Source organism: Lepisosteus oculatus, chromosome 9, assembly GCF_040954835.1.
Source record: "Lepisosteus oculatus isolate fLepOcu1 chromosome 9, fLepOcu1.hap2, whole genome shotgun sequence".
Taxonomy (NCBI): Eukaryota; Metazoa; Chordata; class Actinopteri; order Semionotiformes; family Lepisosteidae; genus Lepisosteus; species Lepisosteus oculatus.
Window position 1 is genome coordinate 46464104 of NC_090704.1, and position 19025 is coordinate 46483128.

At 51.1% G+C, this 19025-nt stretch overlaps 1 protein-coding gene across 3 annotated transcripts in view; it reads left to right on the top strand.

Annotated features, from left to right (window-relative positions):
* Positions 1-3961: 3961 nt before the first annotated feature.
* Positions 3962-19025, top strand: part of tex2 (testis expressed 2) — a 56976-nt gene continuing 41912 nt past the window's right edge. Inside the window, exons 1-2 of one of the 3 annotated variants that reach the window (XM_015356394.2) lie at positions 3962-4309; positions 6382-6481. The gene's annotated coding sequence lies outside the window, so the exon portion shown is untranslated. Of the gene's footprint in view, positions 4310-6381; positions 6482-7306; positions 7497-19025 lie in introns of those variants that run through there. The other 2 variants (XM_015356393.2, XM_006635482.3) reach the window with 2 other exon arrangements.

Below are 19025 nucleotides of genomic sequence, written 5' to 3' on the forward strand. Positions count from 1 at the left end.
AAGGCTTGGCCTGATACGATCTGTAGTCACAATCGAGCTCCCTGCTCCGAGCTCACCGGCTGCAGCTCGGGGAGAAATCTGCATCCTCTCCGTGTGACCCGTTCTCCCTCCTGCCTGGTGTGAAGCTGCTGCCGTCTTTCACACGTTTACAGCCAAACACCAGGCAGGCGACACTAAATTACAGGCAAGTGCAAGGCGCACCACGCAGTCCACGCACACGGGAAATGCTCGGCACGTCGTTGTCAGCCTGCAGGCACTGTGGAGAAGCAACGAAAAAGCAACAGAATATTGAATTGTGGTTAAAAGTGTCGAATTTAAAATAAAGGGGTGTCGAGTTACAATTGTACAATGCACTAGTGAATCCTGGTCTGAAACACGGTGCACAATTTTGGTAACATAGAAATCCAGTATAATACTGCTCTGGACTCAGTTCAGAGATCAACCTGATACAACAAAATAACGTTCGCAGGCTTGATGGAATTTCCTGCACTCAAAGCACAAAATAGATTATTTTTATTCTTGAACGGTTCTGACCGCAAGCGGACCTGATTCAGGAATTCAATATGATCAAATATCCTCATGTCACCTGTGAACTTTCTTCTGTTATTTCTAAACAATAAATATAATGTCATCACAGTGGATTCCTACATTGTTCTTTACATATAAATGAATTTTGCAACTTATCTTCTGAAAAAACTGCAGTCTCATGCATTATCATTTTTACTACAATGTCTACTACTAACAGTTAACCAAAAAAATACAATTTTCCATTTGGTGGTTAAAAATGTCAAGAATGTGGCTGTGTATTGTGTGTGCGTGAGAGGCCTTCTGCCGAGCTAGTTCTTTAAGAATTATTTCACGAACAGGAGCATCTTGTTAGTAAACTAACTGACCACTAGATGGCACTCGTTTCTTTCACAAAACAGGTTCCCGGTGACCCGCTCTGCAAGGACGGCTGCAGATCTCAAGAAGTTTGGGCTGCAGCTCCCGCGGGACAGTCTTAGCTTGTGATGTTTCTTATTTGTGTCAGTGGATTAGAGTCCCGATTGGAATGTTTACGTTACGTATCTCCAGGTGCTCCAGTGTCATGCCACATTGGCTGTCCAGGGTGCTGTCCTGTCTTGTGTCCTGTCCAGGGTGCTGTCCTGTCTTGTGTCCTGTGATTGGTGTCCTGTCCAGGGTGCTGTCCTGTCTTGTGTCCTGTGATGGACTGGTGTCTTGTCCAGGGTGCTGTCCTGCCTTGTGTCCTGTGATGGACTGGTGTCCCGTCCAGGGTGCTGCCCTGTCTTGTGTCCTGTGACGGACTGGTGTCCTGTCCAGGGTGCTGTCCTGTCTTGTGTCCTGTGATGGACTGGTGTCTTGTCCAGGGTGCTGTCCTGTCTTGTGTCCTTTGATGGACTGGTGTCCTGTCCAGGGTGCTGTCCTGCCTTGGTCCATATATTGCTGGGGTGGCCTCCAGATATCCAGGACTCTTACCAGGAACAAGCAGATTTCTGAGAAAGATGAATGGGTGATTTGTTCCCTGCATTCTTTATTTCTTAGGTAATGTTGAGCAAGATCAGGGTTCACACAAAGGACTGCATACTCTGTATACACCTATTATACAGTGAAAAGGTGTTTGTTATCTTTTCAGAGATTTTTTCTAAGAAAGGGAACTTTCTTTTTTTCCACTCCAGGATCTTATTACATTTGGAAGCAAAAAGGTTTGGTCGTCTTTGTATATTTGCACTTAGACTGAAAATGGGCACAAAAGAAAAAAAGAAAGAAGTGAATATAAAACTGAGAACAAACGAAATGTCTTTACACAAAGGACTGTGGGAGTGTCGTACAAGCGTCCCAGCCATGTTGTCAAAGCAAATACTTCAAATTGCACGGTTTCTTTCAATTAAAGGCTGGAGATGATCTTTTGGATCAATGATCTCCTAAAACCCAAACGAGCTAGATGAACTGAGTGAACCCCTCTTATCAGTGACCCTTGTAATGTTGTAGAAACAGACTCCATCTCATGTGTAAGGTGAGACTGAGAAACCAGGTGTCTCTCTTTTGGCTGCGGTCAGGTTCGTAGCAGGGAGAGAATCTGAATACAGTTGCACTGCTCGTTTGAGTGAGGCTCCCCAGCGTGCAGGTGGTGGGATGAGTTGTCCAGCACATGCTGCAGGCCTGCAGGGGTTATGGAGCAGAGTCTGCAGGGGGTCAAGGCAGGGCTGTGGTCAGGAGCTGCGCTCAGTGACCTGCACTGCTGGCCGTGGCTCAGGGGTAAGTTTATACACTGCCTTCAAAGGTGGCTTCTCAAAGTGCTTTACAGTAAAAAAAAAAAAAAGCCCACAGTGAGAGGAGACAGTGTAATTACACACTTACAATTAGGGTTTGGAATACAGCAGGAAGCCAGCAGCCATATCACCCTGCAGCTCTCAACCGGCAGCCCGCTGAAGTTAAGCAGGGCTGAGCCTGGTCAGTACCTGGATGGGAGACCTCCTGGGAAAGTGGAGGTTTCCCACCCTGTGGTCTGTGTGGGTCCTAATGCCCCGGTATAGTGGCGGGGACACTATACTGTAGTGGGCGCTGTCTTTCGGATGAGACGTTAAACTGAGGTCCTGACTCTCAGTGGTCATTAAAGATCCCCGGGCATCTCTAGATAAGAGTAGGGAGTTATTCTGGTGTCCAGGACAAATTCCCCCCCTCGGCCTTTACCCTGGCCTCCATACTGTCCCCATGTGTGATTGGGGACAGTATGGACTGGCGTCCTGTCCGGGGCGTACCCTGCCCTGCGATGGACTGGTGTCCTGTCCAGGGCGTACCCTGCCCTGCGATGGACTGGTGTCCTGTCCAGGGCGTACCCTGCCCTGCGATGGACTGGCGTCCTGTCCAGGGCGTACCCTGCCCTGCGATGGACTGGCTCAAGCTTCCTGCCACACCGTATGGTATAAAGCGGTTTGGTAAATGACATGACATGACAGTACAGCAGACGTAGAACCAGTTAAATAAAAGCCTTTCTGAAGAAGAAGGTTATGAGATTGGGAGCAAAAAAACAGAGTTTTGTGGCATAGGGCCCTGTCACTAGAGAGCATAGACCAGAATTAGACAAACGAAGGTTGCAAGATAGGAGTAGGAAGTCCAATCAGTGTGGATTTAGACACTCCAGTGAATAGGGTATAGCAACAGCAGGGCCTCGAGGAACTGCTCTCAGTGAACTCTCTTTGGATAAAAACATCACCCAGATAAACCAACAATTAAAACAGACTTCAGATTCTAGAAAAACTGTGGTCCTGAAACCCTTGAACGGTGTTAAGCTCAGAAGATTCCAGCTAGTGTGAGCTGCATGAGAAAATGCTGGAAAACCCCACACCTGAGCCCCAGGAGGAAGGACTGGAGCTGGAGGTGGTGGCTGTTGCAATCAGGGCTGCCTCTGGTAGACTACAGGGGTTGCAGTGTCTGCTAAATGCTGTGGTATCAGGCACCGGATGATTTAGATCTCCTGGTTGCCCTTTGTCACCTGTAGAGAGATTCAGAGGCTCCTGTAGCTTTTTATGCACTGTACCGTATTTTGAAATGATCGCCTTTATCGCTACTATCTTAAACATTACTGTTGTTGTGTAAGAATAGATCGGGCACATTCAGCTCAAACCCGATAAGCTTTATTGACAATGTACAAATTGTCAAAGCCTGAGCACAAGCAGAGTTAAAACACGTAGAAATACTCATTCGATATTTTAATTTAATAATTTAAATTAGCATGAATAAATATTCACGGAGTAAAAATAATAAAATAACATTTAAAAAAATCACTTTTCGTACGCATTACAAATTACGTGAAGTCGATTCAGTACTTATGAACACTCCCAACTGCTGTTTTAGTTTATTTCTGGGCCCAAGCAATAATTATTGTACAGCTGTGTATGACGAATGCAAACGCCTCTTTTTCCCGGACGCTTGAGTGTTGCAATATTTAATGAGGTGGGCGGTCCCGCCCCGCCTCCCCCCTCACCAAAACAAACACGCGCCCGGGCCCTGCCGGACAGATTGGGTTAATCGAGCCCAGAGCGCGGCGTCCGAGCGGCTGTGTGCGCGATCCTGCGGCTCGGGTTCGATTGCTCGGGCGTGGGCAGGCAGCAGCCCCGAATCCCTGCTCTCCGTCTTGCAGGAACTGCCCCTCCGGCAGTTGTCAACAGGCTGGCCGGAGCTGCAGACGGGCTGAGGCGGGACGGGACACTTCTTCACTCCGCTTGCCCGCGCAACAGGGGGACGAACCAGCGCTGTCGCAGCCCGCCGCCGGGACCGGGAGGGGGCTTGCAGCTACACCCGGTGCACGGTAAGACCCCCGCCGGACGCCTCTTTTGTTTTATCGGATGTGCACGGCCGGTCCGGGCTGGCAGGCTCGGTGCCAGCGCTGGGCATCCTAAGCCCAGTCCCGTCTCCGCCGGCTTCCTGCTACTGGGCGCCCTGCCGGGGCCGGAGGGGGGTGACGAGCCGGGGACGTCTGCGCCGCTGCTGTCCGGCCGAGATGAGCCGACGTTTCTGGCGACACCGTCCCGGGCAGCGGACGGGTGCAGCTACCGTGCGCTCCGGGGGGGACTCGGACCCGGGCTCGTCCAGGTCCCCCGCCCGCAGCGTCTGCGCGAGTTGAGTGGTCGTTTCTCTCCGCGGGGGGGTCGACAGCCGACGGATGAACTTGTGCTCCGAGGCGGGTGCAGCGTCATGCCTCAGCGCCTGCAGCCCCGCGGTGTGTTTATATCACCAGGCTGACACCTGCGAGGAAGAGCACGGCTTAGCCGGGAGATCACCTCCGCAGGCGCCGCGTCTGCTTTCCGGGGTGCGCTTCTCTGTGGCGCTGCGAGCCTGGCCTGGGAAGGGGGGGTCGGTGACGGTTGTTCGCCTGACCGCCTCCTTCCCTCCCTCCTTCAGTGTGTCGCGTCTCAGCCAGTCCCTGCCAGTGTCGCCCGGCGCTGATTTAAATTTAATCTCCCCGTTTCATTTCTCTTTTTAAGTTTATCTCTCTCCCCCCCCCCCCGTACGCCGCGACAGCAGCTGTCCGGGCAATCCAGGTAGAACTGCATAAGCAGCAAGCAAAAACGACTTCAACACGACGGTAGTACCATCGTTATTCCTAGGAATTACAGCGACGTACGGGATACTGACGGTTTCATTGACCATCACAGCATCAGGTGTCGCGTTTGAAAGATCTGGCTTGTAGGACACAGACAGACATTGAAGCCCTCGACCCCTGGCGCTGGGCTGCCGGGCCCTTATTCCCCAAGCGGCAGCGGCAGCCTGAGAAACCCCACCTACCAGTCCGTCCGGTCGCCGTGCTTACAGCGGGCCTCGCCGGCCCTGCCAGTTTCACGGTGAATCACAGGGTTGCAATGTGAGCGGGACCGGTCGGCCTTCTCTCTGCTGCTGCTCTCCCAGACAGGTACCGAGCCGCTGGGTTTCTGCGTCAGTAACCAGTAACACTCTTTTGTGATGGATTTCTTGAGGAATTATTTCTCTGGTGTTTTTTTGCGGTGGTGGGAGGGTTATGGAGAGTGTTATCTCCTGATCCAGGTAGAGATGTGGCTTTCCCACCCCTCGGAACCTTTCAGAAACTGGGAAGTGAACGATATTGGCCCGTCGCTGCCGGCTTCGCGGAGGCACCTGACTGCGGTGGCATCTCGATGAGATTGAGAAGAATAACAAACTGGGAGCCTGATCAGAGCACAGGGCGATCCCTTCCTTCTCATTGTGCCGAGGCAGTGAGTCGAGATGAAAAAAACGCATTTCCCTGCTGCGCCCAGGGCAGTGCCAAGGGCCTGAGAGCGCCTGAGCCGAGCCCTCTCCCCGCGTGTGTTGTGTCCTGGAGTCGGGTGGGAGCAGGGGTGTACCCAGAGGAAACCGCCTGGTCTCGTTGCTCCAGCTTCCTGGGGGCCTTTCGCAAACTGGCTGGACAAGAATCCTGTGGGGGAATTAAGCTCCTGCCATTCCGATGAGCAGGATGGGCGAGACGGTTCTCTTCCTGTTCTTCAGCCTTCTTATGTTCCTGGGTTGGAGGCCCAGTGACGCAGCAGAAAGTTCACCGACATCCCTCAGGTGACTCGGCAGAAATTCCCGATGCTGTTCGGAATGTCGTTAGCCAGAGTCCCGATGCAGCGTGCTCCGAACTGAGCAATTAGTTGCGTTCTCCCCTTCGATATATTTTATTTATGCTGCTGCCCTTTGAGATTAACTTTGCGTTGTCGGTGTCTACAGGACTGCTCTCTCATTGAAACCTGATCAATGCCCGATCGCTCGACACTGCTGCCCCATCAGAGATGGATAGTCGCTGCAGTAATATCGTAGTGCCACAGTGCACTTCCACAAGGAGGTATCCCAGCAGATACTGATTTATTTTTATTTTCCTTCTTCCAGGAAACAGCTGAAAACGATGACATGTGAGGCTCCTATGTGGCCTGGTGCAGATACAGTAGTGGGTGGAGATTGAGAGATTGAATGGCACAGACGTTTCAAGGTAAGCTGTTTGAAAGTCAATCTCAGATTTTATTGATCTGGGAGTCAGTGGCTGAACTGACCTTTGGTGGAGAGAAACGGCACAACACCCGTCCCCTTCCTATATTGTCGTGGTTTGGATGGGCATTGTCTGCCCATAAAGGTGAGGACAGGGGTCCTCTCAGCTGGACAGACTGACTGGCATTATTAACTGGAGTGCAGGGTGGAAATAAAGTTACGCACTACTGGTGTGGCGCAGTGAGAATAACTCTGTCTTCATCTTTGGTTGTTGCCTTGGCTTGACAGCAGTCCCAAAGGAGCTTACTACTTAGACAGAATTACCGTGCAACTCAGAACTAAAGCGCTCTGCCTACAGCAGAAACAAAGGGGGCTTTAATAAAACTTGTAAATGTAGATTTTAGCATGCAGCAGTGAGTCACCGATTTTTTTTTTCCTTCTCACAACAAGCAGTAGCTTCTCCGTGTTCTGTTATCAGAACTGACCGATACCTGTCCGATCCTGTAGGAGCCGCTGTGTTTTGCAGTGCAGACCTCTGTGTGCACAAGGAGGCATTGTGGGAGTGAGGCCATAACCGTTATCCAGAAAACAGACTTTTGACCTTTTATTGACATTTGCAGTGAGCAGCACATGTCTCGATATCCCGCTGTGGGATGGGACACAGATCGCGTCTGTTTGCAAAGCCAGGCTGCAGTAGGAGAGTGATAAGCGGTGGGGGTGATCTGGCCCGTGTTGTGAAATCAGTAGTCAAGCAGCGGCCCCTCCCCCGGTCGGCAGGTGAGTGCCAGCTCTCCGCCCCCGCCCTCGGGTAACGGCCTCACTGGGGCACACGGGGCCGTGCCCATGGAGAAGGGCCAGGCCCGGGCCAGTCCGGGGTGGTGCAGTCGTGGCGCTGAGGCCAAGCGCACACGAAGAGCCCTTTGTTCAGGCTGGGTCTGAATGTGACACACAGGAGCAGTGTGAAGCCGGAAGCTGGTTTCGGAAGGGCTGGAACGGCGCGCTTGACCTTCCACACTGTGGTTAGTGTGTGCTGCAACGCGTGCTCCGTGTTCAAGGTCGTCTCCTGTTGCATTGGTTTGCTGCGTTCAGGTGGCACTTTGAAGATGGTTTGGATTTTTTTTCCCAGTAAAATCAAACGGGGACACTTCTGCTCCTGGCGCTCCAGTTCTGTGTCGCCTGTGTGTTTCCTGAGCAGTGCTGCTCTGGCTCTTTGGCCCGGGAGCAGGTGCAGGCAGTTGTGAACCTGATACACAAGGTGCCCGTGCTCCTCCTGTTTTCCTTTTTTTCTTGTAGTCTTGCCCTGGGATTTTGTCCCCGTTTTTCATGGAACAGTTGATTTGTGTACGTTTGTGTTTATGGAAAGCAGCATACGCATTAACCGTTGTCCTGTGGTGTTCTTTTGCATTGCATATAATTGTTTCAGTGGCATTTGTTTGTCAGTGAACACACGCCCAGAGCCAGTGAGTGTGTCCCAGGAGCCCTCTCCTTAGCTCTGAGCAGAGAATCCCCGTCCCAGTGTTCCCTGGCTGCTGCTCCCTGTGCCTGTGCGAATCTGTCAGTCTAATCGGCCCAGGTTTTACTGGCTCAGTGTTGCAGGTAACTGTCTCTCTGATTCCTGACTCTGTGCACACTGTGCCCTACTTGTGGGTTTGTGTTTGGGAACTTGAAGGTGTTTCGTTGATAAATTGAGTTATTGCATTTTACGAATGGTGTCCATCGCAAAGTGTTTTTATACGTAGGAGGGGACCCAGTTCAGCTCGTGGTGTAGCCCCTCGCTGGGTGACACACAGCAGCCATTCTGCACCAGCAGCCCCACTATGCAGCGGATCAGTGGGGGAACACGAGAAGTTTCTTCACGTGTTTTATTAATGGGAAATTTAGGGGAGAAGAATGGATAAACCTGGAGAGGACACTGGGGTTAACACCCCATGTTGTTACGAAGCGCCGGGGCTGCAATGTGGTTCATACTTAAACGCCTCTGACTTCACCATTTCAGTTCAATTTGCGTATGAAGTGGTCATGCGACACGCATTAGCACACCGCCCTCCTGGCTTAAAGTTTATGCGTATTTTTCAGTAATACCTGCTTAGATGTTATCTCGGCACTCACTCACACTTCCACCGGGTAGGGAAGAGCCATCGAGCCATGATCAGAGATCCGGTTAAACCTGGTAAGTGTCACAGCAAATTCGGAGCCGGTCCTGCGCACACAGGCGCACTGTCCCACACAGGGACAATTCAGAGACGCCAGCCGGCCTCGGGAGCATGTTCTCGAGAGGATCTAGGGAAATGGAACACCCACAAGCATGCAGATTCTCGCCAGGGGGTGCCCCTGTCTGAAGTCGAACCTTCGAGTAGCGCTGGTAGTTAAGATGTTCTAATGAATTAACATATTTTGCGCCAGGGCGTGCTCCTGTAATTCTGTGAGCTTTTTACTTGCAGTTCGTGGAAGGATAGCAAAGTGAAGGGTCTCACGATTGCAGCAGCTTGGTGTCAGACCTGGGGGCAGCCTGAGTGCAGTGTTAACCAGGGGCACAAGGAAGGTCCGTTCTGTGATGAAGTGAGAAGGGGTGTTCGGGGCCAGGGTTAGGGTGCAGCCCTTGTGTGTGGCTGCTGGGTATGTTCTCCGCTCTTTGTACATGTGGAGTGGACTTAACTTTTTAAAAACCTTTTAAGGCTTTTTGCAATGAGCTGGATTTTAAAGGAGAAGAGAAGATCCCTTTATTGGCCATTTACAATTTCTTGTATTAGGAATTCGTCTTTTCGCTTACCCCAGCTTCCTCTCCATGAGACACAGACAGGGAGAGAAGCTGGGGGTCAGAGCGCAGGGTCAGCCGTTTATAAAGCGCCGCAACGGAGTAGGATTCCTCTGCCGGCTGCGGGATACGAACCGGCTGCCTTCCAGCCACAGGCGCAGATCCTGAGCCACGGAGCCACTGCTCCTCCCCGCTTAGGATTTTAATATGAAACACTCGGTGTCATTAGTTATTTTAATATTCTTTTTAAGTGCTCGAATTTACAAATGAGGTCTTTGTTCTGCCTGTGAGAAAGGCAGAGTCGGTGTGTCATTCCTGAGTGTGCGCTGGAGCCTGGCCGAGCAGCTCTCACGCACCCCGTGGGTCCTGGGACTGCCCGTGTCTGTCTAGCGTGTGCGTGCGGGTGCCTGCAAGCTCATGTGCAGGGAGGTCAGTCGTCTGAGGATCTTGAGCGTGTCTTCTGCCCCTACCACAGTCAGACACAAACAGGCCCTGCAGGACGGTCCTGTTTTCTCCAGAGCTTCCTGTGTGGCTGTCCTGTCTCGCGCCCTGCAGGGTGCATGAGGCCAGGCTACACCAGGTGCTGCCCTGCAGTGTTTGAGCTTGCTCTCATTTCGGTTTGGTGCTGTGCTACAGTACAGTTGTTTTATGTCTCGGTCAAGGATGCTTAGTTTCGTACAGCTTGGCACAGCGGGGACATTTGCATCAGTGATCCGAAGGAGTATAACTCCCCACTGCTCCAGGCTTCATTAATCACCACCCAGGGAAGAGTTTTTTTTTTTTTTTGGATGCAGGATTTATTTTTATTGAATTTCTGGGGAAGGGAGCACAGCGCTGTCTTACAACGAAGCTCCTGAGCACAGGTACTGCTCAGCAAGCCGGGTGGGAGAGTCTTCAGGGTGTGAAGTGAGGGTACGGCTCAGTCCCTTCGTTATTCGTATCAGGCGCGGCTGTCTCTGCAGGTAAGCAGCTTGGCCCTTTGGTGTTTTTCTCTTGTGCTTTCCGGGGTTGTCTGGACACACAGGGGCAGGCAGCGTCATGGGAGCCTGCTTCAGGTTTAGAATTGGCATGTTGTTTTTGCAGATTTGTACCGCGGGGCGGTGAGGTCATTGTTCCTCTTGGCTGTGTTTGTTTTAAATCTCTGGCTGTTCAGGAAATGGCCAGCTCCTCTCTGGGAAGGCAGTGCTGTTAGTGGTTCGCTTTCTCCGGTAATAGCTCTCAAGCCCAGCCTGTCTGCCCACCTGCATACTAATGTGGGATCGACTCTGAAATCATGCTCCTGCTATTCCCTGGGTCTGCTGGGCAGCCTCTTACGAGCTGAGGTCAAGGCCAGGAGTGCTGCTGTGTCCGTCCGGGAGACAGAGTGTGCAGGGGGTTCCCTGTGTGGGCTCTCTGCTGTCGGCAGCAGGCCGAGCACACACACACCTTCTCCCCCGCCGACAGTGTGGACTGGAGCAGATGCTAGCTAGGAGGTTAAGGGTTCCAGCCCCGGGTGAGACACTGCTGTCGCCCCCTTGAGCGAGGCCCTGCACCCGCATGAGTCAAATACGCAGCCGCAGAAGTGGTTGCAAATGTCAGTTGTTTTGGGTAAAGAGGCGTCAGCAGCATAAGGTCAGTAGTCAGTGATGCAGGCAGGTCTCACGGACTCCACACCGCCGTGAGTTAACGGGTCTGCCGAAGTTAGGGTGGAGAGCACCCTCCTTCGCTGCCAGCGCGGCGGCGGGCTTCCGTCCGGGAGATCTTCACCCCTCCCCTAGGAAACAGTGCACCCCAACAAGCTGGGCCCGTCTGCCCCCCCGGGGAGCCTGCTGTCGGCTATGAGGTGGCCCTGGCTCCCGGCCCGGGGCCACACACAGGGCCGACCCGTCTCTGGCTGACAGCACTCTCCTCAGGCATGAGGCCTGGCATTCCTGTGGTCGGGCGAGTGGGAAGAATGAAGGAAGAGAAAACGATTGCACCCGAGTGGGAAAACCTGTTTGGCAGACACCCCTATAGAGAGATTTGCATTAAATGCATTTGACGAAAAGGCAGTATTACAGGCTGTTTGAAACTAGATGTAAATCAGAATTTAAATATGCCTTTTCACATGGAAAATCCAAAAGCATGTCTGACAAGGATATAATCTTACTCATTTTTTTTATTTTCATCTTACATTAAGTGCAGTGGGTGCTTGTTCTTAATTAGGGTCCCTCAGACTGCATCCCTGTCTTCTTCCATTCTAACATATCATCCCTTAGGTTTGCTTATTTTTTTAATGACTTGTCCTAGGTGCAGACAAAGGCTATTTTGGTTCTGGTTTCAATTAATGTCAGAAAGGATTTTGAGGCTTTTAAAAGAAATGTCTTCTGAAACAAGACCAGGTCGAGGTTCTCATAAAAATGTTATATTTCCGAGCTCTCGTTGAGAGCAGGCTGGGAGGTGTTGCAGCTGTTGTCCGGGCACCAGTCTCGTAAATCGCCCTCCTCTGTGCGTCAGGGCCTTAGGGAAAGTACCAAATTGTAACATCAGGCCAACGTGATGTATTGCTTTTAAAGGGGAACTGCAGTGCCAGTTTCTCGGACCGGTCATCAAATCTCTGTAATAAACTCAGTTCATTGACGTTATAGGAAAAATGTACACGTTTTGAATGAAGCCCAAAATGGTGAACTTTCTGAAAGTACTGTAAGTCGCCATGTTGTCGCAAACTCACATTCGAGTTCCCTCGAACTGCGACATGATTCTGCCCTTCCTCCTCACTAGTCTCTGTAGTGACTGATGTACCGTGATGTACAGGCGGATAAAAACAGGCTGTGCTGCGGACATTTCAGCGCAGAACTGTTCCAGCGTGATCTGCTTGCAGAAGTAGTATTTGTTGGCAAAACCGTGTTAAAAGCTAAAGCTATGTTTTCACTGGATTGAAAGTGATGTGTTCACAAGCCTGCTGGCTTACAATGTCATAGGGCCGCAACACCTCGCCGGAAATTGTGTTGCCTCATTATGAATCGCAGAACATGGCATTGCGCATACCTGGAAATTTTGTCTATTCTGTGGTGTAAATTGGAGGTTTTACAAGTTACTGTGTGCTTTTTGTGTCACTGCGGTTTGAAGTGCACTCATCGGTGCTGATTCTATCTAGTGTTGTTGAGATTCCTCAAGGACCTGCCCAAATAATTGTGCTGGGCAGGACTCCACACTTCCTCATGCTCTGCTATGTGCTTGAGCCCCAGATCCGTAACTTTACTGTATCCGAGGCTGTGCAGTCATTAATGGACATGCTTTGCTTCTCATTGTGTGATCTATTTGAGATTTTACATATTGTTTCAGGCACACAGTGTAAATTTGCATAGCCAGATGTATTGTAGTTCTAGGCCAACTGTACAACTTTTCTGCTGCTCTGGGACTGTTTGTGTACGAGGACCAGCAGCTCATGAAACCTGATACTGAACAAGGTGTTCCTGTTTGCCTTTTCTGGTGGTGGGGGAGGCATCACCCAGCTGTTTTCTTTACCACATGGAAATATATTCCGTCTGGAAGAAGTACAGTACTTGTCTTCTGCAGTGTGGAGCTCTGAAGCTACACACAAGCGGAAAGGAACACCAGCACTGGCTTAAGCCTTGCACTGAAACACATGCTGGACCGTTGTGGGGCTAGAACGTGTGACTCTGCTTCTTGTGTTCTCTTGGTGCCTCCAGTCAGGTGTTAAAGTTTGTATTGCTTTTGACTGGTGGAACCAGAGGAGCCTGTAGGTGTCGGTATAACCAGGGCTGGAGACGCTGATCGGCAGGAAGGGTCAGGTGTGCTCCAAGGCAGGAGGACTCTGAAGGTGGGGGGGGTTGAAAATGAAAGTGTCCAGCAGGGCGGCGCACCTCCGGAGGGACATGGTGTGATCACAGTGGCTGCAGCACCGTGTCAGACTGAATGACCGAGTCAGAGGAGACGGGCTCTGCGGCTGGAGACTGTCAGTCCCCTGACACACTGCTCCACTTCTCAGGTGGCAGGAAAGAAAGCTTTCACTAAGCTGTCTGAGCGATGCAGTGGGTCAGAAGTGCCTGAGCCAAATTCATTGGTACTGGCAGTGTGATCTGCCAGTGAGGACGAAGCAGGGATTTCCGGAGAGAGCAAGATCTTATCACACGCACAAGGTGCCGTCAAGGAGAGGGGGGCGACTGTGCAAAATTAAAGCTAGATACACTCGTTGTTTGCGGCTAACGAGAGCTAAAACATCGTCCCTTAAATTATTCACTCAGAGCATCTGTTATCTCTTAAGGGTTGTAATAATAGGACAATCAATAATACATGTTACACTACGGGCCTGTTCATTTGGTTTTGTTTTCTTGCAAGTGCCGGGCCTGTCTAACGAACCCAGGGCTGTCTAACGGTCCCGACTGGGGTTTGGTGTGTCTCGGAGATGAGAAATGTGCGGGCTCCTCTCTGTAGCTTGTCCTTACAGGGAAAAGGTGTCCCGTCCTGGGGAGAGTTTCCAGGGATGAGTGGGTACTCCCCTGGACAGTGTTTAGGTTAATCCAGGAGGAAAATCCCCAAAAGGGAGCAGGGTGGCATAGTGGCATGGGGCTAGGCATTGCTGCCTCACTGCTCTGGGGCCCTGGGTTCACTTCCTGGGGTGCTGTCTGGGTGGAGTTTGCATGTTCTCCCTTGTGCTTGTGTGAGTTTGCTCTCCGGTTTCCTCCTGCAGTCCAAAGACATGCTGCTGGTGGGCTTCTTGGCTTCTAGGAGAAGTTTGGTGTGTGTGTGTGTGCCCTGCGATGGACCGGTGTCCTGACCACGGTGAGCCCTGCCTTGTGCCCGTTGCTTGCTGGGATAGGCTCCATCTTCCCACGACCCCGAACTGGATGAAGCTGCTGGAAAGTGGATGGATGTGTAAAGAGGTACAAACACTGCCACCTCTGACCTCACTCCCGCGCAGGGGGACCCCCTGCCCTGCCCCACACGCTGCCGCCACAGCCAGTGAGTGAGCGGCCCCTCACGAGCACCAGGAGCCCGGAAACCCGAGCCCTACAGTGAAGCACAGCGCCACCGGGGATCTGCTTGTCCTGCCATTGTCCTGTCTGTGTAGCTCATCTAAAAGTAATGAGGAAACACCTGAGAGGCAGAGGAGTAGCTCTTAAGTGTGGAATACATTATCTCTGGCTCTCTGTGCGATTTCCCCGCTGTCAGGGGCACGAGAAGGACAGCGGGCGTTTGTTTTAAGCCTCCATTTGTGTTTTTCTCTTTTGGAAAAACAACCCGTTACGTCCGCGATCGCTGGGGAATGGGCGGTAGACAAAGGCAGAGTGTTTGTGTTTGTGGTGTTGTGTTGCAGAGTGTCTGTGGGGTTGTGTTGTGTTGCTTGTGACTGGCGCTCCGTCCTTCTCCGGGGTCACGAGACGAATTGCTGCGACTCTTCAGCATTTCCAAATGCGTCCTGAGATGACGATGACGCTGAGAGATCTATTTAAAATTTCAAACTTTCAGCCTCTGTCAGCCTAAATTGGCTCTGGGTCTTTGACATTTTAAATGAATTTTCTGAAGACCACAAGTAATGTTTATCTGTAGATCTTGACAGAATCATTTGTACTTGTGATCAGTGCACTTAATGATGATAACCATCATTTTATTTTATGTAGCCCCTTTCATACATATATCCTAAAGCACTGTGCCATAGAACACCCCCCCAAAAAAAAATTTAAATGATTTTTCACGTATATAAGTATTTGAGTGAGTCAGGGTACAGAAATATGTGCTTGGTATACGTAGGACAAATAGCAGCCAGATTTAATCTGGCAATCTGTGTTGTTCACACTGAATATCTCTGGCATCTCACCTGTGCAAACAGGGTGAGTGTTTCTCCTGATTACTGCCTGAGATCGATGAGGCCGTGCCTGCATGCCTCACCTGCCTGAACACCACTCCAGCCACAGCAGGTTGATCTGCCACATCTTATCAGTGTGTATGTTCATCCGTATTATCCGTCCGTCTGCCTGGGACTCAGACTCTGCTTCCATGTATTATTAAAGGATTTTAATGCGATCATTAATTATGAAAATCCTTTGCTCAGAACAAAATAAATCCCTGTGTCTAGCTGCTAACAGAGGCCCTGCTAGTGTTCTTTTCTTCTGTCGCTCTGTTCTGTGCCCTGAGTGGGCGTCGCCCCGGGCGCAGGATGGCGCGCGCCCCCACTCTGCCAGTGTGGGGAGAGCGGGCTGAGGCAGTCAGGTGTGCTGGCGGCAGAGCGCCCCCTCTCCTCAGGCCCACTGTCCTGCCCAGGGAGGGCAGTGCTGTCTGGGCCCTGGGCTCCCACTGCTTCAGGGCTCATTACTCTTTCGGCAGAGAGGAGCTCAGCGGGCAGCCGGGCTGCGAACCAGATCAGTGCGGTCTGTGGTGTCACCTCACCTCGCCCGTCTGATTTTCACAGCACATCCCTTCCAACTTGAGAGTGTGAAGCTTTCAAGTGGTTCTTCTGCTTACTATTACAGTTGTCATTATTTGTATTTGTTTTCTTAGGGCAGGAATTTCCTCTTATTGTAAGTTTCAAAGCAGTACGCTGTCCTCGCATTTCCCCCCCAGTCTCAAGATAAGAGGAACTGACAGATTGCAAAAAGACACATTTTCAGAATCCTCTTTAAAAGCTTAGTTCCCTCATGGGAGTTTACCCTGGTACTTTCACATGTCCTGGAGGACCTCGCTGTGGCTCCTGCTGCTGAGGCCGGACTCACAGCGACGTGCTGCTGAAGCGCAGGAGCCGGCGGCCGTGGGACTGTTCTCTGCTCTCCCGAGCCTCCCCTGCTAGCCGCCCGAGGTGGGACTGTGTCCCCCAGCTGCAGGAGGGCGCGGGAGGGCCTGTGACGCTGTGCCCCCCGGACGAGCGGGCACCAGTGACGTCCCACCTGCTCTGGGCCGCGTGCGTGTCTGAGGTGGAGAGCTGGGAAGGTCTAACTGCTGCACGCCCAGGTGGGAGGCTGCTGGGCTGTTGTTTGAGAGCTCTGCTGTGCGCTCGTGTCAGACAGCGAGGTGGTGAAACGCTGGACTGTGTTCATTTCTGCACTCTGAACACCCTTCTATGGTGGAGCACAGAGGAGCCCATTCACACAGCCGAATTCCTCTGGGCTCAGTAATCCTCTCCACCCCCGTGGTTAGCGATACGTGCACTTCCTCAGGGGCTGGACTGGAGTCTTGTGTCCCCGGGGGGTGGGCACTGGGTGAGGGTCCACAGCAGCGCGCCGGAAGCTCGTCCTCAGCAGTGTGGTGTGGCCTGGCAGGCGGCCTTCGCTGTGGTCAGAGATGGAGATGCTTCTCTGGTTAAAACCGTCACGTTATCTCTGACCTACCATGTTTTTTTTTCCCTCTTCTGTTGTAATTGGATATTTCAGTTACAGTACTGTACTGTAAAAGTGCAGTCAAGGCCGTCTTCATTCCCGGGAGGCTGGTGTTGTCTCAGCCGGAGATTGTTGTAGGGTGAGCAGGTTTTCAAATGCAGTGCAAGGCCTCTTGCTTTCTGTGTAGTACAGTTGTTTAGGAACATTATTTTTTATACAGATAATTGTACATCCTTACTTGCTGTTTCTAGGGAAAGAAGCTTTAACATTAAACCTCATCGTCCAAACTCTCTGGTTTGTTTCATCGCCTTTTCTCTCAGCTCTCCCCTGGCCTGCTGTTTGATCAGCGTGAGGGCTTTGCAAACAAAATCCAGTCTGGATTATTGTAGCGGAACTGAAAGCCTGTTTCAGAGGTGTGCTTAATGCAGCTCCTTTTAGGTGGTGGGGAAAGGGCCAGTGCCTGCCTGTGAGAATCCAGTGACGGCCGGCAAATTGAGACGCGCGTTATTATTATTTTTAATATTGAATGAGCTGTTGCTCTGTCTGCAGGTAAGGTACAGTCTGGGTTGTTCATTATAAGATCGCATTGCCCAAGAACTGGTGTAATCCGGTGCTCTCTCTTCTCGGAAAGGGAGCTGCTGTCCTCAGTTGTCTGCCTGGAGGAGCTCCAGCCCCTTATTTACTGAACACTTTGTCTGTGCTCGCACTGTGCGGTGGCCGTTTCTCTTTAAAAGGGACAACAAGGTGCTGAAACTCCCGGGCTCCTTGGCAGACTGGCACTGCAGCTGTTGCTCTGTGTACCCCTCCCTATTTCATGACCGCAGTCCTGCCTGCTACGCGTGTCGGTGCCTCTGCTGGACTTTGGAGCCTGTGGCCCCAGGGAGAGCCAGCAGCAGGTCTGGTGAAGCACAGTGCTTGTGTGCACTTCTAAAAGGGACGACTGGTGGCGTCTTTGGCTGAAGTGCTTTGCAGGCGCAGTTAAAGACCCAGTTGGGAAGCCAGTTAGCACAGCTTTTCTCCCAGCTGTAGTGCAGTAGTACTACTAATACTGTGCAATAGTTACCTACTCTGTGCAATACACGTGGGAGTGTGCAATATCTATACTGTGTATTACATCTTCCTTGTGTTCGGTGCATTCATGCTTTTTTGTGTGTGTGTGCCTTTTCTGTTTTGTTTGTCATTCTTTATTCCATTTTTTAAAATGTATTTACTGTATTGTATTACTACATTTTTACTCTACTGTGTTGGGTGTGCCTGGCTGCTGTAGCACTTGAATTCCGCACATGGGATTAATAAAGTACCTGCCTACCTGTAGGGATGGCGAGGCCCACACTGAGCTCAGATGCTCCCGCTAGGGGCGGATATCTGCTGCATGTTTTGATGGTGGTGCTGTGGCTTGTGAGGTGGAGTTGGATTGGCGGCTGTCAGGCGCGGGTCCGAGTCTCTTTAGGTTTTTCAGTCTTGTTGGTTGGGGGGCTCTCAGTCGCCTCTATACCATTGTTCATTGAAGGGTTGTGGGGGGGACGCTTGTCTCACACCCCAGCCCTCTGTACTGTGAGCCGATAGAGAGGGGCTTGTCATCACTGGTGAAGCACCAAGTGTCGCAATCACAGCAGTGCAGTAGGGAGATGTACACAGAGCAGCGCGTTCCGGATTTGCTCGGTGTTCCTTCTGGAGGGGGCTGGGAGCTGTGAAATAGGAGTATGTGCTTTGTAAAGGGAGAAAAACTCTTTGGATGATTTTTCCTAAGGGTCTCTTGTAAGTGTTGTTCCAGTTTTTAGTTTTTTTAGTTTTTTTTTTTTAGATTTCTCCAGTCTTGAGGGATTTTTGGAAGACTGCCAGGGTGATGGTTTTTTTTTTAAAACTTGGTCATTTGTCGTCTCGCTGGCAGTTTTTATATGGTGCCTAGAAAATGCAGACATGCTGGGTATTGCGAGTTTATACAAATACAGGTCCAGGAGCCAAGGAAATAGCTGCATGTAAATTATTACAACAGGATGGCCTGTTTTTAAAAGTTTCTGAAGATTTTCTTAAATCATAAAGCTGAGGCTTTGACTTACACCTCACTTTTTAAAAAGCAGACGGAAGGCTGTTATAGTGTCATGTGCTTACCTGTGGAACTCTGCTAAAACTATAGGTTTTCTCACTGTCTGTCATCACTCCCTCATTCCTCTGTGGCCATGTGGAAGTGGTTCATGCACAAGGACTCTCCACTCCTGCTTGTCACTGGTGGGGTCCTCACTGTGCTGCTTACTGCTGCCTCTGGATCACACTGACTGAACGCGATTGTCTGTGTAGCAGTTCAGTTCAGTTTGTGTATATGCACAAGTGCAATTAAATGCTTATAGCACTTAGCTGTGCCTCTGCATAGTGTGGTTCACCAGGGTGGAGAGAGCTGGGCACAGAGAGACACATCTGCTACACAACAGGAATGTGTGACTGGAAGAACAAGACACGTCACTGACCCTGGGAGTCACTGCACCTCATCCCGGTCGATAGAA